We start from the raw sequence: 12714 nt of genomic DNA on the forward strand, positions 1-12714 counted from the left end.
TTACCTATTTATCTGCCCCTTGTATTATGTATTTACAAAAAATATGCATATCATTCAATAACCAGTTTGGCATTCCACAGTAAAACCAATAGTATTTGCCTGAAATAATTACAGGGAAAAAGTGTACCGCTAAAACACAAAATTGCGTTTATCTCAAAATGGGGTCACTGTGGGTTGGAACGTTTTCGCGTAACTACGTATTTTGTGTGCGAAATAAAATAAAATATGTATTTTAATTTTATTGTAGATTACGTTTCGAATATATCGTCTATCCTAACGGAGTTTTTGCATAAAAATTGGGTCAATTGGACTAGTTTTTGTTTTAATAAATTATTTATATACATTTTTCTTATGAACAACTTACAAAAAAAACTAGTTTTCTGTTAGAGCACTATTTTTATAGCGGGAAAGAATACTCAGAATATAAATTGCAGAATTAGTTGAAAATTGTATTGAATATCAGTTAATTTTATTGTTTACTAATTATGAATTTTACTATTTGAACATAAATTTTATTTTAGTTTATTGTAACAGAGACCTATGTATTTTAGATTTCTCGTAAATAAAAAATCTTTATCTTTAACAATATACGTAAACGTTGTCTGTAGCTTACTCGTGCAAAACTATTGATACCCTCTGCTTACCATTCAAGTAGAAATGCGGACATGCTAAATTGTGCAAACAACCATTCAAGTATAATAATATAAAACTTAATATCTAAATTTAGCAAGATCTATGTTGGTAGAATTGACTTGCTGAATTACATATGCCTCGAACAAGAAAGCTGCTATGAGCCAAAATGGTAATCATGTATTGGCCAGGCCTAAGCAATTATTTATTTATTTATTGCATTTTAGTACGTTTTCTTACACAAAAACACGTACGAGTAAGTTACTTTAGTGTCTTTTTGATAATAGACAATAAAATAACGCCATGTATTTAGACTTGTCACCAGTAATTTGCAAATAGATAAATAGGAATTGTATCGTATAATACATACAATTTAAAGTTTATTCTGACTCATACTAATAATCTTGTCGCTGTATAATGGTCACTTTTATATTCTTAAGGACACCAGGAAATGAACTAATTTCACACTTTATTAGTTGCGGTTAGATGTTGGTTGAATGCCATTTATTCGATAGCTAAGAAGTATACAAAATAATAGAGTCAATGTCAAGTTCAGGACAAAAACGTATTTAAAAACAGCTGACATGTAATTTGAAGTTAAGATAAAATCATTTTATTTATATTAATTGGAATCCTTATCATTTAGGAAATAGCAGTTTATTATTACAAAAAGTGCCAATAAAGGAACAAAGCTAAAGTTAATATTCTGATGGACTGTGTACTAATGTGTAATTAATCTTCTGGGGTCCATGTGATACTTACCTTGAATTTTTTGTAACAAGTTTTTACAATGGTGCAATAAATGATATTATAATATTATAATCATGGTTATGGTAAATATTGGGTGGGACGGCACCTAAGTCAAAATGATTCTTCTATATATGATAGGTACTAAAATTATCGTAATTCTTACTAAGACATTATTTTTCTTTACCGATTCAAATACACACGGTTGAAAAATACAAATATGGTGCGGTGCAAAGTTACAATTTAAAGTCAATTATGCCCACTGATAACGGGCAATGTTTTCAACAACAAAAATATGTGACGAATGACTAAGCATTGAACTGGATGTTATGTTTAAACTAGATAATCCGCTTTTGGCATAATTACAAATATTGATTATCTAGAATCACTGCATTTTAAATGAACCAGTTAGTGTTCCGTACAACAATGCTAATGGAACGTGTTATTATGCACTGAATTAATTAAGTTGATTTATAACACACATCTAAATAAGGTCTGTGTCGCTGTGACGGGTCTGCATTGAAAATTAGAATACCTTGTCAAACTAGCTGCTCTAGTTTTGCCTAGTCTTAATAATTAACGCTTATTAAGAATTAACTAATAAAAAACGCTTTTTCTTGAGTATTACATGTTTGTTGCTAATGTTTAATAAAAAGTATCGTCTTAAATCACTTTCAGCATCGCAAAATCTAAGGAATAGAATATTAAATACATACTTAACGAGAATTTCATGTATCTTTGCCCTCCTGTATTTATTTATACTACCACAACTAAGTGAAAGAAAAATATTATATTGTGAGGAATTAGCGTTAATATTCACTGTTATTAAACAAGTTAATTCTAAATATATAACTTATCTTAAAAACATCAGTGTTTAACATCTAAACATTAACTTGTTTATCGCCAGTTAGGTGCTAAAACTCACCGTCATTATTAACATTTAGCCGAAGTGAATGTACAGACCTTGGAAGCTTCTAGAACGGCACTCTATATGCATTATTAATTTAGCTCACTACAACAGAGTTACATAAGGTCATCTAAAGTTTTATTAGCTACTGCCCACAATATAACCATTTAAGGAAAAGGGCAATTCCGGCAGAGAATTGGACAGTAATTGTGAGATAAAATATCAATATCAATATCAATATCAAACATTTATTCAGCAAATAGGCCACAGGGGCACTTTTACATGTCCATTTTTACAAACAATAAATTAAAAAAAAAAAAAAAACAATTACAAATATCGAATCTATGAAATAATAAATAATAAATTTTAAAATTTAATATTAAGCAATATATTTTTGCGCATTTAAACAATAAACTTCTGATTATTACATTACTTTTTTAACATCTATTATTATTTCTAGTAGGATATATTATTTAAATATCATTCGGTTGAATATGAACTATTGATTCATTAGTTAACTATCTGTACATAATGAAAGTAAACATTACTTTTATTGCAATAACGATTGTTAAGCTCAGATGGTCAAAGTGTGTAGGTAAGAATCCTGATAATTATTTTATTTTAAAAACACGTAATATGGATTTCTTTGACCTATGGATGGACCTTTTAAAATTACAATATATAATTCCTGTTACATTCATGCCGTGTTTGCCTGTAATTGGTTGGATACTTATTTATATCTTGTTTTATAACCTGTTATCAATACTTTTAATAAACAATAATTATCATTCAAAATCATCACTAAAAAGTCAATTCTACCAACCAACATGAGGAAACAACCCAAAATTTGTATCAAACTTTGCTACTCTCGTGGATAAAATGCAATTTTCTCGTCAGTTTTTGAAGAACAAAGAAAGCTTATACGAGCTGGTGTGTAATCCTACCTCACTTTGAGATTGGGATTTGATATTCACAATATTCACTATCATAGATCTAACCTATTGAAAGGGGTATGTTACGCAAACATTGCAAAATTCAAAATGGCGGGCTATCGGCCCAGTTCGCGCAGGCGCAGATCTAGACAGGCGCGGGAGTGGCTACTTTCACCCGGAGAATAGATCGTCACAGAACACAGTTATAATTTAACTTAACGACATGTTTAGTAGACAATTAACTAGTAGAAATTCATTAATTTTCAATTAGATAGGTTGAATGTTTTTTAATGTACACCTCAATAAAAGAAGCATGACGGGAAAACAATAGATGCCAACAAAAAGCGTCAAAAGCAGTAATACCACACGGTTGTTGACTAAAATTAAATAGTAGCAATTAGAATTTAATCCATTGAAAGCATTCAGTAAATCAATTTAATAGGCTCAACGAATCAATTATGAAAAAAATTTCTTTTATCGTTTTGTTATATGGGTTCAACAATGTCAATAGGTAATATAAATGTATGAGTTTTTAACTTTGCCCCATATTGGAATATTTTTAATATTTTTTACCAGCCATACTCTGCGTAGTGATTGTATAAGTAATACGGAACAACTTTTACTATGGGACCAATGCCGAAATTGCGACAAAAATTTTGGCTGTTCATTAGAAATCAGCCGAAATGTATGAAACAGCCAATTTTTATTTCTTGGAATTATATAGTCTAGCTAAAAAGTGAAACTTCTGTGTGTATCTATTCTGCGGCGTGCAATACGATTTCACTCTCGCTTTTATTCACCGTAACTACTGTTTGACTTCGCCGTTACATAATCTGTGTCCACCGGAAAAGGAAATAGAAATTATTCGATAATGTTACGAAATTAAACACCTAATACCATTTTTAGCAGACTGCGACAATTTACGTTAACATGCATAATTTTTTAAGTGTAAATGAGATTTCTAAATTAATGGTAAGTAGTTTTTTCCATTGACAATTATTGAGTATCATAATTTACTCAAAAACCTGAATCATTCAATTATTTAGTTCAATAAAAAAAACATATTATTATGTAAAAGTCATATAAATTGGCTATTGGCTTTTAAATATTTTTTTTTTAAAGATATTTGAAGACTTTTATACATGTGTCAATGTTTGAACTAGTGTCGAATTAGCCAATTTTTAAAGCTATTTCCCTTGAACTTCCATTAGTTATCAACAATGCGAGTCCAATGACCCAATGATCTAAGAAAAGACATTTTCTCATAGTTGCGCTGACAATTGAGATTATATCATTTCTTTGTTGATTGCTTTTAAGTGTAAATTAAAAAAAAATCATTTTCACTTTGTGTCATAGTTTGCTATTTCTTACATATTTATGATTATGAGTTTTTAAGTTGTTAATATATACAATGCAGTAATAAATGCAATGCAATTTAGTATAAGTTTTTGTTTGGTCCAATGGTTGACTGGTAGAGAATGCCTTAAGGCATTAAGTCCGCCATTTGTACTTTTTTTGTATTGTGCAATAAAGGTTAAATAAATAAAATAAATAAATGAAGCTCGACGAAAAAAAATTGTAACCAAGTATCGGTATATTTTTACAACTTCGCCCTATATTTTATAAAAATAGTTTTGACTTTACTTGCTTAAAGATCATATTTAAAGGTAGCTAGTTAAATTGAATTAGAAACTTACTAAACTTGGAAAGTGACTGCTTACCATCAGGTAGCCGTATGCTTGTTTGCCACCGACGTGGTATAAAAGAAAAAAAGTGGAAATATCAAGCATATTGATATCTGTAAAAAATCTACAACTTTGCCTACTTACCTAAAATATACTTTGTAGGCAATATTTTGATCATATTACATACATGGTATTTTCATGGTGCATGACTTCGTGCTTCAAATTCGTAACTCCATTTAACGGTTAAGGTACTTTGACATAATTTGTTGCGGAATTTCTCTTTTAATTCTTGTATACTTTGTTATAAAACTTGGACGAAACTTGTATACACCGTGTTTTTATTGAATTCCGTTAACTACGGGAAATGATTAAGTACATAGAACACGAGCTAAATAAGATTAAATACAGGAATAAATTCCTCTCCATGGCAGCAGATGTTTTAGCGACACGGTGTGTTACACTTACGCCACACGTTGCAACACTATTGCGGTCTAGACTCCAGCCTTGGACTCAATGTAGCTTACTGGATACATTACTAATGGGCTTAGTAAAGCGTTTGATCAGCTGTGATTGCAATCCGTCTGAGTAAAGTGGGTAACCATAGGCTGAGGTGGGACCATTTCGCGATAAACTATTTATTTATTCTATGTTTAAATTGTTTTGTTATAAATTACTTTTGTATGTTATAGTTTATCACGACTAAACGCGATGAAATGCGATGATTTCTATAGTGCTACTATAAAAGTTAATATTCCTATGAAAATAGATAATAATTATAATTCAGTCTATATACGTCCCACTGCTGGGCAAGTCCGCTCATGCGCAAGAGGGCTTGGGCTATAGTCCCCACGCTGACCCAATGCGGGTTGGGGACTTCACATACATTTGAATTTCTTTGTGGATGTATGCAGGTTTCCTGACGATGTTTTCCTTCGTCGGAAAGCTATGAAAATATGAATTACTATTTCCTTACATTGTTTAAGTTCCGATTGGTGTATTCTATCAAGGATAGTCATTTTGGTTAGGCCCCTAGTTAATTAGGCTGTGCGTATATCCAAGTAATTGAATAACAATATATAATGTATATCATGTCTGCGTTTGAGGTAGACCAAACGGCTGCTTTCCCAAGCTTTCTATCTACAGTGTCATTTTACAAGTATTTGTTGACCATAATTAAGTTGACTGCATCCGCTGTACCAACTGGCGACAGCGGTAATGAATCCTCTACCGATGCCTGTTAAGGCAACAGTGAAAGGGATGGCATTATGACCTCAGATGCCTATTAGTACGGTATTATGGCGACTACAGTGCTACCGGACATCTTATTGTTTACTTATTTAAATACATAAATGTATATTACTTTCACGCTCACGCTTTTACGTATAATACTTTCTTAGTATAAAATGAATGATTTAACGGGTGTTAAGTAGTAAAAATAATTAAAGAAAGGAAACCTGTCGAATTTTATATTCATAAAAGACACGCAATTTTTCGGGTCAAACTTAAATTTTACATTTCCTATTGACGTCACATAATAAGATAGATGGCTTTTAATATTTGATTTTACCTGTCTTTTTATGTTCATATATGATTTTACCTTAAGTATCGTGATCATTATTTCTATTGGGTATATTTTAACGGACTAACGTCGGATTCGCACTGCGTGGCATTTGCAATGACAAAGTGAGGCAATGTTATAATTAATATCAAATTTCTAAGAAACAATTTTTAATACGGCGTTCAAAATGACACTGCTTCACTTTGTTCTGTCTTCTTCTTCTTTTACTATGTCGGTGGCAAACAAGCATACGACCCGCCTGATGGTAAGTAGTCTCCATAGCCTATGCACCCCTCAACTCCAGAGGTGTACATCCGCTTTGCCGACCCTAACACTCTGTACCCTCTTTGAGCTCTGGCAACAATACCCACTGACAGGAACACAACACTATGAGTAGGGTCTAGTATTATTTCTATTCTAAAGTCTCAAAACTTTAACAACATTTCCTTTTTCCCCAGACTTCCCCGGAATGTGCTTCGCATCAACCCGCTGCGCGACCGTCGAGCCCGGCAACACATGGGACCTGGCGCCGTTCTGCGGCCGCAGCACCTGCGTCGTCAGCGAGGACACCCCCCCGCCTGCTGGAGCTGGTCGAGGACTGCGGACCGCTGCCGTTGGCTAACCCCAAGTGCAAGCTTGACACAGGTAGGTTCAATGCCTGGATCTTGTGTAGTTAGCTAGGATATCGCTCCACTCCTATTGGAGCTGGTCGAGGACTGCGAACTGCCATTTACTGTTCATCATGGCAGACAGAAGCTTTGCATTGTGGGACCTATCTATACTAATCCTAAGTGTACTCATGCAAACTTTAGCCCTGTCTGTCTGTTTACTTATGGAAGACTTTCCGCTATCATTCCAGAATTTGCTGTTCTATTGATATTCTGTGCTCTGTCAATTTGGAAATGATAGGGGACTGAAATAATTTGCCTTCTTCCTTTACATCGAAGGTTATAATCTGAAAAATAGGTGTCTACGACAGTAAAGCTCAGCTGAGATTAGGTATCTTTTTAAAAGCGTTTATATAACTTGCAATGTTAGTTTGTTTGTAATATATTTGTTCAGGTCAAATCTTGCAAGCTAAATTAGACCCACTTCCCATGATTCAATTGAGCTGAAACTTCGTACATTATGTAAGTTAGGTGACAATGCAGTGTTATGGTTCCATCGAGCTGATCTGATTATGCACACAGGAGATGGCCATAGGAACTCTGTGATAAACAACGCAACCTAATTGTATTTAGGTTTATCAAAATTGTCTGGATGAATTAGTTGCCCGTTGAAAGAAAGGTACAGTCAACGATAAGAGATTGTATTAAAAATGTTTTTTTGTCAAAAATATTTATATAACAATTTTACTAACTAATCCCTTCTTTGATATTTTCAGACAAGACCAACAAGACCGCCCCCTTCCCCGGCTGCTGTCCCATCTTCACTTGCGAAGAGGGCGCCAAGCTGGAGTACCCCGAGCTCCCCACCCCCGCTCCGGAGGAGGAGAAGGAGAAAAAGGAGGAGGAGAAACCTAAAGCTTAAATAAGAAACCACAAATATAAGTTACATCGAACATTCAACAACATAATCATCATCAAAAATAACTTACCTACTAAACTGGTGAGCTCCATCTTAGGCTCTGTCTTCACTTTCCATCAGGTGTGACAAGGGTCAATCGCCGGTCAGAATATAATAAAAAAATGCCAAAGGGCGCCTTTAAGAGATTACATATACTTGGGAAAATTCGACCCAAGCCGCCATTATCCAGGCAGCAGAGAGCTTGCATCCGCCACGAATGAAGAGGATGCTGCATTCCCAGCTTGGGCACTGGAAGCCTTGGTCACTTTTTCTTACGTATATAATGTATATTTCAGTTAATAATCATACAAAAGCTGTAATAGGGAGTGCTCCCGGTACTGGTTTTCTATACAAATACAGTACCTAAACCGGGAATTCTCAGTTTACGCCATACAAACTGAGTACCAGGAGGATTTCCTAGCTGTAAATCCATGTGTCCGGTTAGAAGGACCAACTATTATAAAATCCGGATCGAAGGATTACCAATAAAAGTTTTGTACAGTCGTTATAACTTATTTTTAAGCTGTATAAAGGCTGCATAAGTCTAATGAAAACATTAAAGCGGCGTTAATGCTGTTAGATAAAAAATTAGGGCAGCTAAACTTAAAAGGGAATCAGAAACATATCCACCACGACACGTACGTGATCACCAATATAGGTGTACGTAATATGGCGTGTTGCTTAAATTTCACTCCAAAAAAATTACGACGCTGGTCGTTGTAACTTATAATGGTAATGTTATCTTTGGTTTCTAAAAAATTAATAGTAGTGCGTTAAAATGGAAGTGATATTTTAATTCTGCTGATTAGCATATTCATGGGTGACTTTGCCCACTTTTAGAAACGTGACGATTTTTAAATAAGATTTCACTTTCATTTTGAACAAGAGTATTCCTAATCGCATAGCGAAAAATTGGTCTCAAAATTCTATACCAAATTTGTAATTGTATGTTTTTATACGGCTGAGTCAAAACGCTAAACCTCAAAAATTGGAAAACGTGTTTTAATAATGTATTGCCAAATAAAATAACTCAATTGTGGCCCATTGTTAAATTTGACTCAATGTATGATGAATCATGAACAAACTGTTCATTGAAATTTGTTGAGCAATAAAAGGGACAATGGACGAAATCTACTTCCTATTTCCTGCCTTTTCTGTATAAATCATGATAAGTTTAACGAATTGTTCAACGTACCCAATTTTTTTATCGTCTATCAGCACGAGATTTTTTTATTGTGGACTTTTTAGAAGTTTTTTTATTTGAATACCTGAATAAGTTTGTGATATTGACAAAAAAAAGTTATTCAATAAAAAATACAAAATTTCTAAATGTTTGAGTTTTATTTTGATTTAGGGCACTATCGCACTAGCGATTTGTGAGCGAGTTGAAAGACCCAGCGAGTTCGCTGCGAGCGCTCGCGGCGATATCGTTGCGCACCCGCAGCGAACTCTACGCGCTCGCCTCGCTTTCAACTTGCTCGTAAATCGCTAGTGTGATAGTGCCCTTACCCATAAACACCTAATAGTGACATGGTTTCTCTCATTTCTATCAAGCGTAAATAGAATCCATGTGACGAATATCCGCGGGCAATAACATAAAAATGCAAAAGTAACTCTGTCTGTCACATTTTTTTTGCTAACTCCTAAACCGATTTGCATAAAATTTGGAAAGGCTAAAGCTTCAGTTCTACTGTAGATAAACACTAGTTTCTCCCCTGATGGTGATGAATTAAAAAAAAATAGGGAATACTAATCAAAGTGAATCTCACCCAACCTTAGAGAAACAATACTACAGAGGTGAGGGGATAGAGGTGAGGGCGGAGATGACCGAACGGTCTTATGGAACGTTCAGTAGGAGTAGCAGAGAAATGTTAAAAAAGTCATTTTTATCAAGAACTTCATATTAAATTTGACATTTTCTGCAGTAATGCATTCGGCAGCATGACTGTTGCAGTATTGATGAGCGACTTTACTGCCATCTCCACCGCAAATAGATTAACACACATTTTAGAAAAAGGTCACTTCTGTGGACAGTACAATCCATTTATCCACCAATCCACCGTTTTTTATTTGAGTCTCAGGTACTGAAAAAATTATCTCGCTTGCCGCGTAAAAATTTACTTTAGGTTCCCTTAACTTTTCGATGTCTACAGGAAAGACGCGGACGGGTTTGCTAAAAGATGTGTATGACCCAAATGTCAAAACCGATGTCACCGCCCGAAATCTTGGCATTTTCGGCAGCAATGCAGTCAACTCTCTCTTCTTCTTCTCCTAAACTTTTTCCCATCATCTGGGGTCAATATTTAATATTTAGCTCTCCTTGTCTGTCTTTTCCATTTTTGTCTATCCTGCGCTGTTGCTGCGTCAATCTCGGTCTCCCTCAGATCTCTCAATACGATTCAATTTTGACGACCGGTTTGGCCTAGTGGGTAGTGACCCTGCCTACGAAGCTGATGGTCCCGGGTTCGAATCCTGGTAAGGGCATGTATTTGTGTGATGAGCATGGATATTTGTTCCTGAGTCATGGGTGTTTTCTATGTATTTAAGTATTTATAAATATTTATATATTATATATATCGTTGTCTAAGTACCCTCAACACAAGCCTTATTGAGCTTACTGTGGGACTTAGTCAATTTGTGTAATAATGTCCTATAAAAAAAAAAAGAATAATGCAGTCAATTCAATACGACTTATCAGTAAAAGCCTCAAAACCCTTTGTGATCACGTAAAAGGCGTTGCTGTTGAAAAGCTTAAAACATGCAGTAATGTCATCATAAACAGGTTTATTGCAAGTGCAACCGATATTATCGAGGAACAAGTTTCTTAACATGACATTTAAGGAAGTAAAAGAAGGAAGTTTTGCAGTTTAATCGGCGATATTCAGGGTAATGTGAACATAAACATTGACTACTCGTGCATGTAAGTAAACATAATATTTGCATGCTGTTCAGACACCGTGTTTCGCATAGGATGCGTCCCGCCACTCGTCATAAAGACGCTATCTGATCGCGATCAAGCGAACACACATACAAACAATTTTTTGTAACTTTTCGTTCAACTTATTAAAACGAGTTGTAACATCCAAGTGTTAAAATGATTGAAGAAGAATATAAACATGCCATACTATGGCGAATGTACGTGGGCAATTTTTTTTAATTTGGTAATTTTTCGAGCTTTTTCCATCCTAATAGGAGAAAAATGTCCTAGGTTTTTTATTTCCATTCCGTCATCCATTTTGCAGACTTTGTATGATGCTAACGGAATAGAAGGAACACAAAATGTATAGAAATTAAGAATCTTTTTTTTTTCTTCTCTAAGTATCGAAGGAGCTCCTGATTCGGAGTAGATTAACCTAAATGTAACATAAAGTAATGATTAGGTAGAGTCAATGTGAGGAGGAAGAGAAAAAGAAACACTATTAACTCAATATTTTATATTTGAATAATCTCAATAAATACCTAACGATTGTCAACACTTGTTAATGGGTGTATACCATACATCTAATTAAAATTTAAACTAAGAAAATTCGTGACAATTTAAAATTTTAAAAAATTACCATCGAAGACGTTATGTATCGTTAATTACATTACCACAATATTTGTAATATCGCGTCACTGATTAATTTATTTAAATATGCCCAGCTTGTCCTGAGATAACTTTGCCCTAACATTTTTAATGATTATTTCTTTAAGAAATATTTCTCTGAATATGAAAGAGTTAACATATTTAAGAGTACACAAAAATTAATAGTAAAATCTAAAATTCCCAACGGGCAAAGTTGTACATTTTTATACAATTTTAATTTTATGTTTACAAGGCGATATTGTTTTGAATATACGTGGTATTGTTAGTTAAACCGATATTCATTGTTATGCGGATAAATAAAGATATACATATCATTTTATAAACGTAACAATCTATAAACATGTTAATTAACTCTCTATAGCTAAACACTGATTTTCTTAATATTACAATGTAGATTACAGATGTTAAAAAAAGTTTTATTTTTATTTAATATACGAGTAAATTAATCAACTATATTGTTAAAATCACAATTGTCCTAATAATAAGCATTTAATATTATAATATATGCACAGAATAGACATCGACTGCGATTATAACCACAGTTTGAGCCGAATTTATTTGATTTACTTTAACAATGCGTGTTTGCCCATTAGACGATAATCTCACATTAATTAATTTAAAAAAAAACCGGCCAAGAGCATGTCGGGCCACGCTCAGTGTAGGGTTTCCGTAGTTAACTCTTCCGTCACAATAAGCTAAACTGGAGCTTAAAGTGTAATAAAGTGGTACCTTTCACCCGAGTTAAAACAATAGGCAAATTTTCATAATCAGTACATAATTAAAGTAAGTCCTTATTTAACTATGAAGGGAAACATTTTGCGATAACTCAAAAACAGCATAAAACTGATCATGTCCTCTATAGTTTTCATTTAATTGTATTTCTTAAGCTCTACTTCCACGATTTTTTTCATATTTTTTGGGCCTATGGGTTCAAAGTTAGAGGGGGGGGACAAATTTTTTTTTTCTTTCGGAGCGATTATCTCCGAATATATCCACTTCATCAAAAAATGTTTCTTGAAAACCCCTATTAGTTTTGAAAGACCTTTCCAACGATACCCCACACTCTAGGGTTGAAGCAGAAAAAAAAAAATTCACCCCCACTT

General features: G+C 33.8%; 1 pseudogene; it reads left to right on the plus strand.

Moving 5' to 3' along the window:
* The first annotated feature begins 5989 nt into the window (after positions 1-5989).
* Positions 5990-9355, plus strand: LOC133532870 (uncharacterized; annotated as a pseudogene).
* The last annotated feature ends 3359 nt before the right edge of the window (positions 9356-12714 follow it).

This window comes from Cydia pomonella, chromosome 28 (genome assembly GCF_033807575.1).
Source record: "Cydia pomonella isolate Wapato2018A chromosome 28, ilCydPomo1, whole genome shotgun sequence".
Lineage (NCBI taxonomy): Eukaryota > Metazoa > Arthropoda > Insecta > Lepidoptera > Tortricidae > Cydia > Cydia pomonella.